General features: G+C 46.3%; 1 protein-coding gene across 1 annotated transcript in view; it reads right to left on the bottom strand.

Moving 5' to 3' along the window:
* Window positions 1-10,252: 10,252 nt before the first annotated feature.
* The window catches only part of LOC128125609 (MHC class I-like protein MILL2), a 29,032-nt gene continuing 23,999 nt past the window's right edge, over window positions 10,253-15,285 (bottom strand). Inside the window, exon 6 of the mRNA XM_052763189.1 lies at window positions 10,253-13,415. The gene's annotated coding sequence lies outside the window, so the exon portion shown is untranslated. The remainder of the gene's footprint in view (window positions 13,416-15,285) is intronic.

The raw sequence follows: 15,285 nt of genomic DNA, 5'->3' as shown, positions 1-15,285 counted from the left end.
GTAGGAGAGTGAGAGAGTGAGAGTCAGAAAGACTGTAGTAGAGGGATATAAAATGGCCTTCTGGTGTCTGAGCGCCTTGGCACCATAAAGCCATGGTGCTCTGGGTGTCTTCTGCTGCCAGCCAGGGTCCTGGTGTTGTCTGGGCTGCTGCTGAGGGTCATGTGTGTGTCTGTGGCCCTACAGCAGCCAGGGCCTGATTCAATATTTGTGGTTCCTGTTGCAACCGAAGTCTGTGTGGTTTCCTGAGTCTGATCAGCCAACTGGAACCATGTTGGTGCCCAAGGACCATCCATGCTACAGCTGGCACCATGCAGATCTGAGTGGCCTGTACTGCTGCCAGTGTAATGGTGACAACCCAGCCAGAGCCGCAGCTGAGATGTGGCCCTACTGCAGTCAGGGTCTGTGATGATGTTCAAGACACCTGGTTACCATCAAAAATGTGGAAGCCTGAGTTCTAGGGCCCTGTTTGTGTCTTAGTGCCAGGCGTTGCTGGGGCCATGCCAGTCTGAGTGGACTGCCCTAACACCTGGGGCAATGGAGACATCTAGAACCAGCTACTGCTGAGGATCATGTCTGGGTCTATTGTCCAGCTGCACCTGGAGTCTGTGTTGATGTCTGTGTCCTTGTGACCTCAGGGAGCCATAGGAACCATAGATGATGAAATCAGAGGGCCAAGGTGAGCTGGCTCTGTCCTTGGCTGGGCCTGGGGAAACTGTTTCTGTCCCTTGCTGGACACTGAGCAAGAGAGCTGGTCCCAATCCTCCTGGGAAGGCTGGTCTTATATTTAGAAGACATGGCCTCACCCCTCACCACAGTTGAGGGAGAAATGACCCTAACGGTATGGGCACAGGGTATAGGGTAATTTGGCCAGCGAAAGAAACACACCCTGACCCTGAAATTAGAGACAGTGAAAGAAACACACTTGAGCCCTGAAAAGAAGCATATCCTCGCTCTGATAGCAGAGCCCAAGAAAACACTCTGTGGTCCTGAAACCAGTGCTAGTGAAAGAAACACACCCTGGCCCTGAAACCAGAGCCAAAGAAACACACCCTACCCGGTCCAACAAAGCAGAAAAACCAACCAATTCCTAAGCAGGAGATTCAGCCAATCTCTGAGCTTGTCCAAACAAAGGGATTGAAATCCGACCAATTCCCACCCTGAAATCTTTATCCTGGGGAAAAGAAGCCCTGTGTATGCTGTGTGCCTGTTCAGTTGGGAGCTGCCTTTTGCCACTGTGACAGAGGCAGCCTCTTTCCTGGATTCATCCCCCCTAATAAAACTGGAGTGGAGCTGGGCCAGAAGTAATAACTTTCTCTGGAGCAAGAGCAAACTGCTACATTTTTCCAGGGGGGAGCCTTAGCAGAGGGGAGCAGAGAAGTAACAATTTTCTCTGGGGCAGAGAAGCAATGCGCATCTCTACAGGGAAACTCTTAGCAGGGTGGAGTAAAGGTGAGCTGTAATGGCTCTCTTAGAGAGCAGCAGGATTTCTACATTCCTGTGGGGAAGCCATCCCCACTAGAACACAACCATAGGTATAGCCTCGCTTCTGACAGCCAGGATACCTCTCCCTTCAGAGCCATAGGCTCAGCCTGGCTTCAGAGAGCCAGGATACCTTTCTGTTCAGAGTTGTAACACTTAAAAGCACAGGCCTTTTTCTGATGGCCAGGATATCTTTCTCTTCAGAGTTGAAAACACTTATCTAAGAGACTGGCTCCTCCCTCTCACCTGAGGCTGGTGTCCCCAGTGACCCATCGCCCCAGTGACCCAGACTGATCAGCTCAGCTAGCAACCAGAACCATAGCTGGGTTTTGGGTTCATCCATCCTAACAACTACCCATTCTAGGATCTGCTGGAGCTTCTGAAGTGACTGGGCCTGTGGAATGATACCCACAGGATCTCCATGACTAAGGGCTGCTGTAGGATATCCCAGAGGAGTTTCAGTGGGGTTACAGTGATGAAGGTGTACCAGAAACCAGAGACTTTGAACCAGATCCATGATTCATTGCAATCAACATTTGCTAGTACAGCTGATTGGACAAAGGGGTATACTATGTGATTCAAAGTATTACAAGGGAATACTTCAAAAACCTCTACTCCATGATGTTGGAAAATCTAAAAAAATAAAAAATTACATTTTCTAGATTCAGGCAAACCATCAAAGTTAAACCATGAAGAGATCAACAGCCTAAACAGAACCATAATAAATGGAAGATTGAAATAGTAATGATAATCCTTCTGACCAAAAGAAAATGAACATACATACAAAGAAACATACGATAAAACAAACACATAGAGTCACAGTAGAATTCAACAGATTTTTAAAGATCTACAGCCAATCATTCTCAAATTATTAAACAGAGAGAGAGAGAGAGAGAGAGAGAGAGAGAGAGAGAGAGAGAGAGAGAGAGAGAGAGAGAGAGACCCATAAGGAGCATTCTCAAACTTGGTCTATACCAGTATCACTCTCATACCCAAACTGGGGAAAGACACAGCAAAATCCCCAAATCACAGACCAACATCCATAGAGAACTCACAGACAAAATCCTCAATGAAAGACTTGAAAACCAAATACAGGTACATTTTAAGAACATCTTCCACAATGATCAAGTTGGCTTTATTACAGAGATGCAGGGATGGTTTATCATACCTAAGTTAATAAGTGTTATAAATCCTAGTCGTGGGCTTACAGACAAAAAAAAATTCACAGGATCATTTCCATAGTTGCAGAAAATTCCTTTGAAAAAATCAAGTATGTATATTAAGAAAATAGCAGAAAAGATATGAAATATATGAATGGACAAAGAATTTTTCTTGAGTATTGAAATGAAGGAATAAGAAGCTAGAGCTAAGTGTAAGAGCATGCATGGGGCTGTGCATCCAGTCCCCGGGACCACAGTGAAAAAGCTATAGAGTATATAAGATGGGAATTTAACTGAAGAATCCTATAGCATCTGAAAGTTAGGACTCATGATGGGATTTGGGGCTGACCTGGGTGGATAAGCTCTATTATGGTGAGCAAATATATGGTGAGATATGAGAGAGAGAGAGAGAGAGAGAGAGAGAGAGAGAGAGAGAGAGAGAGAGAGAGAGAATGGTTCATGTCATATGGATACAGGCAGATTCAAAGAGGTGAAGGCAGTGAGTAGTGTGCAGAGGTCAGTGACCTGCTTGCCACCCAGGGCCATGGTGATATCTAGGCCTGAGCTGCCTGTAAGGGTCATGTCTGTGCCCAAGGCCCTGCTGCAGTCACGGTCATGACTGTGGTTCCTGTTACCACCAAAGCAGAGAGATAGGGTTGCAAGGGTTTGACCCACTCCTCACTGGCTGCAACGGTAGGAGAACTGGTCCTATCCCCCACCAGCTGTAGCACTGGAGAGAGCAGGTCCCTGCACCTCACCTGGGCATCACGACAGAGATGACTGTTGGCCAGGGAGTAGGTCAGCTGGCCCTGAGGGCATGAGAGTGGGAGAGTTGGTTCTGCCTCTCTCAACTGCCATGTGGTGGCATGGGCAAAGGAAAGATGCCCTCCCATGCTCACCCCTCACCACTTGGGGCCAGTGAGAGAGCTGACCCAGGCCCTCTCAAACTAGGGGGAGCAGGCCCTGCCCCTCTTCTGGGCAAGGCAATAGGGCTGACCCAGCTATTGGGGGTATGGGTGAGATACCTTAAGAAGGTAAACATGATAAACCTGGCCCCACCTCTCATCTGCAATATGGTGGTGTGGGCAAGGCAGAGAAGCCCCTATCCCAACCTCTTGCAGTCTGTGGCAGGTAGGAGAGCTGTCCCAGAGGTCATGAGGACCAGTGCACTGGCGTGACACTTCTCTCTGGCTGCAGCACTCAGGAGAGCAGGCCTTGCACCTTGCCTGGTCAACACAGTAGAGCCCCCCTCTTGGTGGGGGTCTGGTGTGGCAGCTCTGAGGGCATGAGTGTTGGAGAGATGGCCCCAGTACTAGCCTGTCATAGTGCAATCTGGGCAGAGAAGACATGCCTTCCCTTACTCCTCAACCCTTGCTGTCTGCAGCAGGCGACAGGGCTGGCTCCTGGGTCATGAGAGTACAAGAACTGGCCCTGATCCTCCGTGGCTGCAGCACTTGAAAGAGTGGTCCCTACACCTCTCCTAGGCAACATAGTAGAGCTGGCCTTGGTGGTGGTGGTGTTGGCAAGCCAGCTTGGAAGACATGAGATGGACAACAATGGGCCTGGCCCCCTTCTCCTTACTGTAGGGTGAGCTAGCCAGAGTGGAGCTGGAGAGGTCACCCTGGTGTCCAGGATTGTGGGATGACTCATCCCTAATAGTCTTGATGGCCAGCCTGCCCAAACAAGTAAAAAAGATACTTTCTGAGAGCCAACCTGGGTCTGCCTGATGGTCTTAGCAACAGCAGCTGAGACATGATATGGAGATGACCTGGACCAATGAGAGGCAGCCATGTCGCAGCAGCAGATTCATTTTCATCAGACCTTCCCCCAGGGTGGGGTGGAGGGTATATAAGGCTTGCCTCTTCCTGAATAAACTGAGCTTATTGTTTGGACATTCTCCCAGAGTCTGTGTCATTGACTCTGTGCCTACTTGGCCCCCGCCACCAAAGGGACAACAGCACAGGACCCTGCCACATCTGGTGCCCAAACCCAGGATATTTGGTACTTGAACAGGGTCTGTTTGTCTCCCTTTACTCATGTGCGGCGCTGGTTGAGCAGCCCCCTTGAGTGGTGTATTTTCGTGAGTAGGCCCCTCTACGTTGTGTGATTTCAGTCCCTTTAGCAGGTAAATGCTGGGACCCCCACTTTCTTCTTTCTGTTTGTCTTGTTTGTGAGTCTGTCTGTATGGCAAGGTGGCATATACTTTTGTTCAGGCTCACCTAGCATTTCCACATAAGGCTGGACCCTCAGGAAACAAAACCACAGTCTAACTATTTTTAGTTGTGTGTGTGTGTGTGTGTGTGTGTGTGTGTGTGTGTGTGTGTGTGTGTGTGTATCTATCTATGTGTATGTTTGTGAATGCATGCTTGTGCTTGTGGGTTGCGATGCCTGGAGAGATGGCTCAGCAGTTAAGAATGCTTGCTGCTTCTCTAGAAAACATGTGGGAACCTGATTTTTGGATAAGAGCGCTGTTCCTTGCCAGAAAAAGGGAAGTGGCCTCAGGACTAACCCTCCAATCGTTTTTTATGCCCATTTTGTTGGCTATGATCGCTGGCCTAAAGTCCTCTACTAAGGGGGTCTTTAAGGCCCACAATAAGCACTGCCAGGAACAATGTAACACCAACTTATCTATCACCTTCATTCCGTCCATGACTGATATTTCCTCTGACTCTGCTGGCAAGGAGAGGCATGAGAATAGGCGTAAAGTAAAGGAAAGGGATGAAAAGAGAGGAAATGCTTGCGGCAGCACCCAAGCCTATACCAGCAGCCCCTCTCTCTGCTTCCTCCATGCCTCGAGTCCTTACCCCCACACACATACACCACCGCAGTATCCACGGAGTGATTTGCCTGGATGTCTGCCTGCTGAACCAGCTGCTCCCCATACCTCCCAGCCTATTCCACCTATGGTGCTGCACATGCCCACCATGGCATTTCCAGTTAATGTGGGCCCCAATGCGGCCAACCAGCCATGGATACCTACCCCTCTTGCAGACCTGTCTTTGGTCCATAAGGCTGCTAATGAATCAGGTCCTGACTCGACGTATTTTGAGCAAGTCCTACTACAATGGGCAATGCATTTACAGACTTATTATGACTGGCACCATTTGATGAAGGCTGTGTTTGAGCCTGCAGTCTTCCTTAATTGGCATGCTGCCTATGATGACCAGGCTGAAGCTCAGTCTTGTTTTAACGTACAGTACAACTTTGCTGTTTTTCTTGAGATGCTCACAGGCCGAGGACCATATGTTAACCCTGTCATACAAGCCCAAATTGAACAACATGCTTATTTACTTGCCTCAGGAGACACCATTGCCCTTGGTGCATTGGAGGGATCCCATCACCCTTCAGTGGCAACACTCTGCTCCCCTATTAACCTGGGGGTGAGGGTATGCTTGCATTTTTCCCCAGAATACCACCACACCGATATGGATACCCTCCAGAGATGTGCATCCGGCAACAGACCAAGAGACTTTGGACAAAGAAGCTTCAGAGAGGTAATGTATGATTTGCCCTGCTACTGTGGCATTAGTGAAGGTCATATCATCACTGGCATGTGACCCTAGATATCAAGCAATTGCCTCACCCCCTACAAGGTCGATAATACATCACCAGAAAGACTTTAATTGGTACATTTCATATAAATATGACTAAGGGTACCATCCATGTCCTTGAGACTAAATTTTTAACTAATCCTTCTCTTGTTCAAATATCTTCTGCAACAGTTTCACCAACAGAAGGCAGCCACAGAACTGACCCTACAGGTTTTATTGGCTCTCAGACACCTAGATCAAAGTGCTCCTAGAGAGATAATGTACACATGGATCACTGAGATACAGAAGGCTACTGCCTAAAGCCCACCACCACCCAGACAACTCTCCAGGATTGATGCTTTTCCAGGGCTGGTAGTCAATGATAGATATGATCTTGTTTGGCAAGCCAATCTAAGACAGGCACTGTCCATTATGCTGAGCTCTCCTGAGGTGGGGTCAACAAGGTTCGGGCAATGCACCCTAGCTCCCACTGAGCATGTCCTATAAAATAATAAAAAGGGGTGGATGTGTGGGATGACTCATCCCTAACGGGCTTGAGGGCCAGACAGCCCAAGCAAGTAAAAAAGATACTTTCTGAGAGCCAGCCTGGGTCTGCCTGATGGTCTTAGCAACAGCAGCTGAGACATGATATGGAGATGACCTGGACCAATGAGAGGCAGCCATGTCACACCAGCAGATGCATAGTCATCAGACCTCCCCCAGGGTGGAGTGGAGGGTATATAAAGCTTGCCTCTTCCTGAATAAACTAAGCTTGTTGTTCGGACATTCTCCCAGAGTCTGTGTGGTTTGACTCTGCGCCTACTTGGCCCCTCCCCCAAAGGGAACAAGGACCTTGCCACACAGAATGAGAAAGATCTGGCAGGCGAAGCAAACCAGCAATCACTCAGGCCCAGAACCAGGCCTATGAGTTGGCCCCTCCCATCATCCACCCCTTGTATGATCTGTGGGAGCATGTGAAAGGGCCAGCCCTACAGACCCAAAGTTTCAGGATCTCCATGACACAGGACAACAACAGGATATCCAAAAGGAGCCCCAGTGAGCGCCCAGTGTCAATGGTGTAGCAAAAGCCAGAAGTTTTGAAACCAGATGAGTGACTCATTTGCAGTGATATGTGGACTAAAGAATGTGTGACTCACTGTGACACACTATGGATTCCATGATAAGACTGTTCTTTCCTTTTCTTTTGAAATCTGTTTTGTTTTATCTTGGTGGGGAGGTTGAAGGGTAGTGGGCAGAAGGGAAGGGCTAGAGAGATGAGTGATATCAAGATGCATGATGAGAAATCCACAAAAAGTCAATAAGAAATTAAATTGGGAAAAATCAAGCAAATAAACAAACGAAAACTAATATTCTCATTCAAACTGTAGTAGAATTCGGACAATGGAGTGTGGACATACCAGAACATGCTTGGTAAATCCAGAGTAAATTTGAGACAATGTCCTTGAGTCTACTGACTCCCTGTCCACACTTGCCCAGACACTTCCTTTCTGCAACCCCTCCTCCACTCCCCCTTCACTGGGTCCCCACACCCATCATGCCTCCTCTCTACCTCCCTGGTATGACGGACACTACTTCTACTTCCCTCCCTACTGCCTGCTTTATTACATGCATCTCCCGTTGTTACCACCTCAAGAGCTTGCCTACCACCTCCACAGAGAGCAGCAGGGACCCCCACACCCCCGCTGTCACACTGCACCAAATACTCACTTTACAAAATGTCTTATTGACACTAACCCCTCATTCCATGTTTCTCTAGGATAAGGGACATTCAAAACCCTCATCCTACTTGTACATCTGAGCCAACACTGACTGGAACCTCCCCATGTCCCGAAGCACACGAACTCAGTCAGTCGCGGCAGGAAAACACAGAAGTCTATGGCCTGCCATGAATCCAGCATTTGCAGGAACAGAACAAGTTCCCAGGAGCCTAAGACCACACTACCAGGCCAGTACAGATAAAGATGCCCTTCTCCAATGTCGCACAGTGTCCTTAGATACTGAAGTTCTCCTCACCATTCTCTGATACAGTTCTCCCCAGGGATCCCACCAGCCTCTGACTCTCCACACACACCAGATTCTGGCACATTCCCATTGCACTCCACCAAACAGGCACAGACTGAGTTCCCCTCTCTTCCCAGTGCTCACCTTCACAGGACACCCAACCCCAAAACAGGCACAGCAACAGCAGTTGGGCCAGGATTATGGCATTCCATGACAGTGCCACCTCCACTGGTCTTATGATCTTGTCTTGAACAGAAAGCCAGGAGTTTCCCAGCTTTATCATTGCTTGAAGATGGAGCCAGACTCAGTCTTTCTCTTGCTCATGACTGCCTGACTCCCATGGAAACTTTGAGTGTTATATAGATGAGTGGAGGTGGAGAAGATCTTGAAGCTGAGGCTCCTCTGGGAGAAAGGGCAGCTGAGGCAGGCTTAGGATGCTGTGGATGCTGAGAGTTCCTGATGAGTTCTGGCAAGTCCGGTCCTGTTCCATGTGCAAAGTGTGATGCAATTTCTTACAGAGTGTCTTTTGCACTCTGTAACACGTAGAAAGTAATCCTTTCATGACATTTTGGACAGGAATCTAGAAGTGTTAGATTCTCCCCCCACCAGAGCAGCTGCATGTTGTGGAAGCATTCCTGCTGAGCTATACCTGGTAGAGCTGGCTCCCATGCCATAATTCATCTTTTGTTTGGCAGATACTTGTTTCTTTTGGCCCTATAAAAATCTTGTCTGAGAATCTCCAAAGAATACCAAGCTTGTGCAAAACTTGGTTCAGGAAATCTGGGAAAACTGTGGTACCTGATAAATTGAGAAATTTGCACTTGGCATTGTATTTTTGGAAGCTTCTTTCAGGTTGTTTTGAACATATGGAAATCAGCTGGCTAATGTGTAAATATGGAGAAAAATAAAAATGCCCTGGGCGAAGGGAAAAGGTTTCAGTTCTTAGAGACTGATACCCCCTGCAGCCACAAAAGACTAGATTCATTCTTAAGGTGCCCTGGAGTCTTCAATCAACGGACCTGCATGAACCCACACACCTGTGCTGCCCATGAGGTGCACACCAACCCTCTGTGTGTCTTGAGTGCAGGGGACACTAAAAGGCCCATCCCCACTCCTTGCATCCTTTCCCAGCTGCAAACACTCCACCCCCTCCCCAGAAGGCCAGTCACCCAGCTCTGGGATAAAGAGCTTCCAGTTCCTTCCTGTAGCAGCTTCCTGACTTCACTGTAGTGGTCAGTGCACCCCAATACCCATGTGCCCCCAAGCTGACAAGGAAGCCTCCCCAGTCTGTGACCACACCACTTAGGTCAGCCAGGGGCATGTGTTACAAAACTGCTAGCCTCACTCAGTCTTCAATTTGTTAAGTATCCCTCTCTCTTCACTCCCACAAGAATTTTCCAAGAGTGTTCTCAAGCTCCCTGACTCACTCCTTACCCCTCCTCTCCTGACAAGGATGAGTCCCACCCTGCTCAAAGGTTACCCTCCACCCCCTCCCCCCACCCTCAGGGAGGAGGCAGGATTCCCCTGAGTTTTCCAGAAGCAGCTAGCTGTAAGACCAACAGTAAAGCCAGGCTTCCATCCTGTCCCGAAAGGTTCCTGTGGCAAACAAACCCCTCACTTCTTAGCTCCACGTATTAGCTCCACATAACAGACCTACCATCCCTCCCTTAGTCCTCATGGCCTCTGAGAATGTCCCTGGTCGCTCTGTCTCCCCATGTAGCCCTTTTTCTTACTTTTTAAGGTTAGATGAGTATTTTGCATCTGAATGTCTAAGGGACATTGATATCCCTTACACCTACAAATGCCCCCTAATATTTCCAAATGAATCATCAACATAAAGAGTTTGAGCATAATGCATGTTAAAGGATGTTAAAAGCGTTGAATCCTTGTGCCTTCTGTAATAAGTCTTGGGCTGGCAACAAAGGGGAATTGAATTTGAGATGACCACAGCCTAGGACAGTAATTAATTGCCTGAGTGTTAATAATAAATCTAAATAAACATTCTTATTACACCATATATCCTGTAAATAACTTTTAATTTTATTTCTTTTTTATCTGCATTCATTATAGGTTAAAGGGGTAAAACATATATGTAAAGCCAGCAGGGCACTGTAAACTGATGTTATACTGTGTAACATGAATCCTAAAAGGTCTTATTAATTAAAACAAACCCAAGGGCCAGGTTTTGGGGTGAATGCTGGAACATCAGAGAGACAGAACACAAGCCACAGCTAACCTCACCTCGCCAACTTCTCAGCCGATCCTGTTTCCTCAAACTGGAAGCCTCTTGAGTCCTCACCTGAATGGATCCCAACTGAACCACTGCTGAAAGCCTAAAAGCTTAAAAGCCTCTAGTTCCTGGTCTTCACACCTTATATACCTTTCTGCTTCCTGCCATCACTTCCTGGGATTAAAGGCATGTGCCACCATGCCTGGCTCTATTTTCAATGTGGCCTTGAAGTCACAGAGATCCAGATGGATCTCTGCCTCCAGAATACTAGGATTAAAGGTGTGTGTGCCACCATTTTCTGGCCTCTATGTCTGTCTAGTGGCTGTTCTGTTCTTTGACCGCCAGATAAGTTTATTGGGGTGCACAGTATATCAACCACATTTCCCCTTTTTGTTTAAAAAAGTTATAACTAATATAAGATAAATTATATACAATAAGTATATGCAATATATACCATCAAGAACTACATTAAGCATTCGAAGGATTGTTTTTGAGACTATGGATAATGCCCTGGGAGTAATAACTAATGTTTTTCTTCGTTGTTTATTGTTGAACCAATAAAGTCAGTAAACCCTAAAAAAATTAAATTAACAATGTCCAGCCCATTAACATTTGACAGATTCAGACAAAACACTCCATTCTATATATTAACAATGTCCAGTCCATTAACATTTGACAAATTCAGACAAAATATTTCATTACTTAGCCTATTTAAAACAAGTAGTTCCTTTTTAAAAGTAGATTCAATAATCTACCATTATATCTTATCATATACATATTCTCTCTTTTATTCTGAGTAGTTTCAAAAATCCACCTTTTATCTTATCATTTCTATATCTTCTTCCCTTTTTTCTTTTCAGAGTAAATTCAGTAGTCTACCTTTTTTTATATCTTTCTTTCTCTTTTTCTTTTTCTTTTTTAAACAAGAAGCCCGTGTCTAATCTCCTTTGTTTAGGTTTTTTTTTCCTGACCGTTAACAATTAACAACTTGCAACAAACCATCGTAAACAATGACAATATCCATAACTCATGAAACAATCAAAAAACACCCACCCCACTTCTTGGGAATGTGGGCATCTTGTTCTTAAAATTCCTTTTTGCTGTTTGGGGGTGAAGGCATCTTTAGGGGATCCTGAAAAGAAAAATTTTGGGTTAATTGTCAAGCCTTGGGAGAGTTAGCTGTATCATTTGTCCAGTCTCTGCATAATGGGAAAGTGCAGGGCTTGTCTTAAGTCCTTGCTAAAGTAGTCTGTGAATCTGGATCATCTCAGCTAGCCATCTTGAAATTGTCCTGGGCAGTTTGTAGTCCAAAGCCAATCTTTGGGTGTTATTAATCAGCTTAATGGCTTTATCATAGGCCATGTGGAATTGTCATCTTTTTGGAGATTTCAAATTTGCTGTTAGGCATGGTCATGGTTTGCTGCAGAATTTGTGTGTGTGTGTGTGTGTGTGTGTGTGTGTGTGTGTGTGTGCCTCCTCTGTGGTTTGGAGCAATCTTAATTGTATCTGTGCCAGAATTGTGTCTCACAGCCAGTCCCAAGTTTGCAATACAACAGGTTCCATTCTTTCTCACCAAGACATGCTTTGATTTCAAATCTCTGTGAGCAATGGCTGGCCTTCCTTGGGCACCAACAATCTCCATGGGACCGCTTGCCATGGACAGAGTGAGTGCGATCATTTCTTCCACTGTAACAGGGTATCTACTCAAGTCATCAAAAAGGGATCCATGCTCATGGTAATCGGACACCAGCCACAGCCGAGTCCATGTGCCATTGTCTCTGTTGTCTGCTGCTATAAATCCTAGGGTGTTTCCATGGCATAACATCACAGTCTGATAAATGTCTGCCTCTTGGAACCATAAACATTCTTCCCTAGAAGAGAACATCTTCACCGCAACTTCTCCCCACCACCTGCCTTGTCAAACTTCTCCAAACTGACCTTTGCTGATGCTTTCTTGTAATAAGATGGTCCTGGCAACTGTTCTCTGAACAAGCAGCAGTAAATCCTTGGTCCCTGGTAGAAGCAGCACCATAGCCACCAACACTATGAGAAGCAGCCAGCAATGCAGAGCCGACTCCATGGTCCAGTTGCCACTGTTGGTGGCCCAGCCCGGCCTCAGCTGCAGCTTCTCCTCAGCAAGTCTCCTAGGCTGGCCTCAAACTGGGGATCCTCCTGCCTCTGCCTCCTTCAGCAAATCCTACCAGTGTGCACCACCACAATTGGCTGCATGCAGCTTGGGCCTGGGCTGGGGAATGTAAGGCCACAGGTAAGCGGCTTTTTCTCAAATTCGGACCTTGAACGTGGGCGACAGGTATAACACGAATCTTAAAATGTCTTATTAATAAAATCAAACCCAGGGCCAGGTTTTGGGGTGAATGCTGGAAGATCAGAGAGACAGAACACAAGCCACAGCTAATCTCACCTGGCCAACTCCTCAGCCGATCCTGTTTCCTCAAACTGGAAGCCTCTGAGTCCTCACCCGAATGGATCTCAGCTGAACTACTGCTGAAAGCCTAAAAGCTTAAAAGCCTCTAGTTCCTAGTCTTCACGCCTTTTATACCGTTCTGTTTCCTGCCATCACTTCCTGGGATTAAAGGCATGTGTCTTTCCCAAGCTAGACATAAGATCTCAAATCCTGGATTAAAGGTGTGTGCCACCATGATGTTGCTTGTACTGTATCTCCTAGGTGCAATACCACAGTTTCTAAAGTGTGCAATGAAGCTTTTATGTATGTGTCTATACATTCTTGTGCTGCCAAAGCCACAGAAGTATTAAAGCAAGCTGATCAACAAAATGGGCAGTGTGTACTTGCTGGGTCAGGGCCACGGTGGAAGCAGCTGCAGAAGTTATATCAGTGAGTACTGCAGAACTGTTAGTTGAGATATGATCTAAAAACCTTCCTTTTTGTAGAAAGATCCTGTTGTAGTTCCCAGAGAATTCATTGCTCAAAATCACATGGTGTCTCATCAAGCTGCACAGGAGCCATAAGAAAGGCTGGGGAAGCAAGAGAGGCCCTTAGGAGCAGAGGAAGTTCATTCAATACATGAGATACAATCGATGCAAGTCATTTTGAAGTGTCCCCCACCCTCTTAAAAAGAGGAACTCCCAGTCAGTAACATACATGAAGGGTTAACACAGGCAGTGAGTCCAGTTATAAATTGATGTCCATGTTGTAATTTCTCATTCTCTCCAAATGTCCCATCAATGCTCACACTGCCTGGGGCTGTGGCTAACAACCAAAGCTCTGGCAGATCCTTTCCCTCAGGAGATACTATAATAGGATGTGGGCAATGGAGGGGTCCTAGAAAGTTGTCTTCATCCAGACCCTCTGGGTATATTCAGGAAAAGTCATCCAGTTGACCGGTACCTCAGGTTGTTCACTCAGAGGCACAGAGTTCTTTGGAGCCCAGGAGCACACCACCCAAGGGGGAATTCCACTCTCAAACCAAGTCACCAGACTCTCACTGCATACTGGGAAATGTTCACCCAATGGGGTAACATGTGGATTATTAGAGATTGGAAAACTCAAGTGACGAATAAACTACTGATGTCTGAAAAGACTATATATCCAACCCCTAGTAGATCTCAAAGCCATAGGCCTAATAGTCCACTCAGATCTGAAGGACACGTCTGTACTGACCCACCATTAATAAATAAGAATGGTGAATGATACCCCAGTACAGTTAGAGAGAACAGTGCAGGCCCCACATGGGAAACATCTAGAACAGTGGTTCTCAGCCTTTCTTATTTTTTCATTTTTTTTTTTTCTTGACAGGGTTTCTCTGTGTAGCTTTGGAGTCTTTCCTGGAACTCACTCTGTATCCCAGGGAGGGCTCACACTCAGAGATCTGCCTGGCTCTGCCTTTTGAGAGCTGGGATTAAAGGCATGTGCCACCACTGCCCAGCTCGGTTCTCAGCCTTTCTAATGCTGCGATCCTTTAATACATTTCCTCATGTTGTAGTGACCCTCAACTATAAATTATTTTGTTGATATTTCATAATTGTAATTTTACTACTGAAATGAATCATAATGCAAATATCTGATATGCAGGATGTCTGATATGTGACCCCAAAGAGGTCATGACCCACAGGTTGAGAACCACTGAAGAAGACCAGTTACCTCAGTCTGATTCTTGTAAATGTCATGTAATGTTTTAAAAGCCAGATATTTAAAAATGAACCTTGATTTAACATACATTATAGTCATTTTTTAAAAATTAATTAATTAATTTTACATTGGGACTGCAGTTTCCACTCCTTTCCTCCCACCCCCTCTCCCCGACCCTTTATTGTGTCCCCCAGTGGATCCACTCCTCTTCCATTTCTATTCAGCAAAGGGTGGGGGATATTGACAAAACACGGAATATCAAGTTAGAGTAAGACTAAGCACTTCACCTTGTATTAAGGTTGGGTAAGGTGACCTAATATGAGCAGCAGGTTTCCAAAAGCCAGCAAAAGGGTCAGAGACAGGCCCTGTTCCCACTGCTAGGAGTCCCATAAGAAGACCAAACAAAACAACTGTCACATCTATGCAGAGGGCCCAGGTCAGTCCCATACAGGATCCCTGGTTGTTTGTTCAGTTTCTGTGAAATCCTATGAGCCCAGGTTAGTTAATTCTGTGGGTTTTCTTGTGATGTCCTTTACCTCTCTGGTTCCCACAATCCTTCCTTCCTCCTTTTAGAAGGATTTCCTGAGCTCTGCCTCAAGTTTGATTGTGGGTCTGCATCTGTTTCCACTAGTTGCTGGATGAAGCCTCTCTGATGACAATTGGGCTAGGCACCAATCTATGAGTATAGCAGAATATCGCTAGGTATCATTACTTTGATTTTTCTCTACAGTCCTCTTTGGTTCCGATCTCTCTGGG

The sequence above is a fragment of the Peromyscus californicus genome, unplaced genomic scaffold (genome assembly GCF_007827085.1).
Source record: "Peromyscus californicus insignis strain IS unplaced genomic scaffold, ASM782708v3 Scaffold_4__1_contigs__length_199733344, whole genome shotgun sequence".
Taxonomy (NCBI): Eukaryota; Metazoa; Chordata; class Mammalia; order Rodentia; family Cricetidae; genus Peromyscus; species Peromyscus californicus.
The sequence above is the reverse complement of the archived record's forward strand: the minus strand, read 5'-3'. Positions and strand labels throughout refer to the sequence as shown.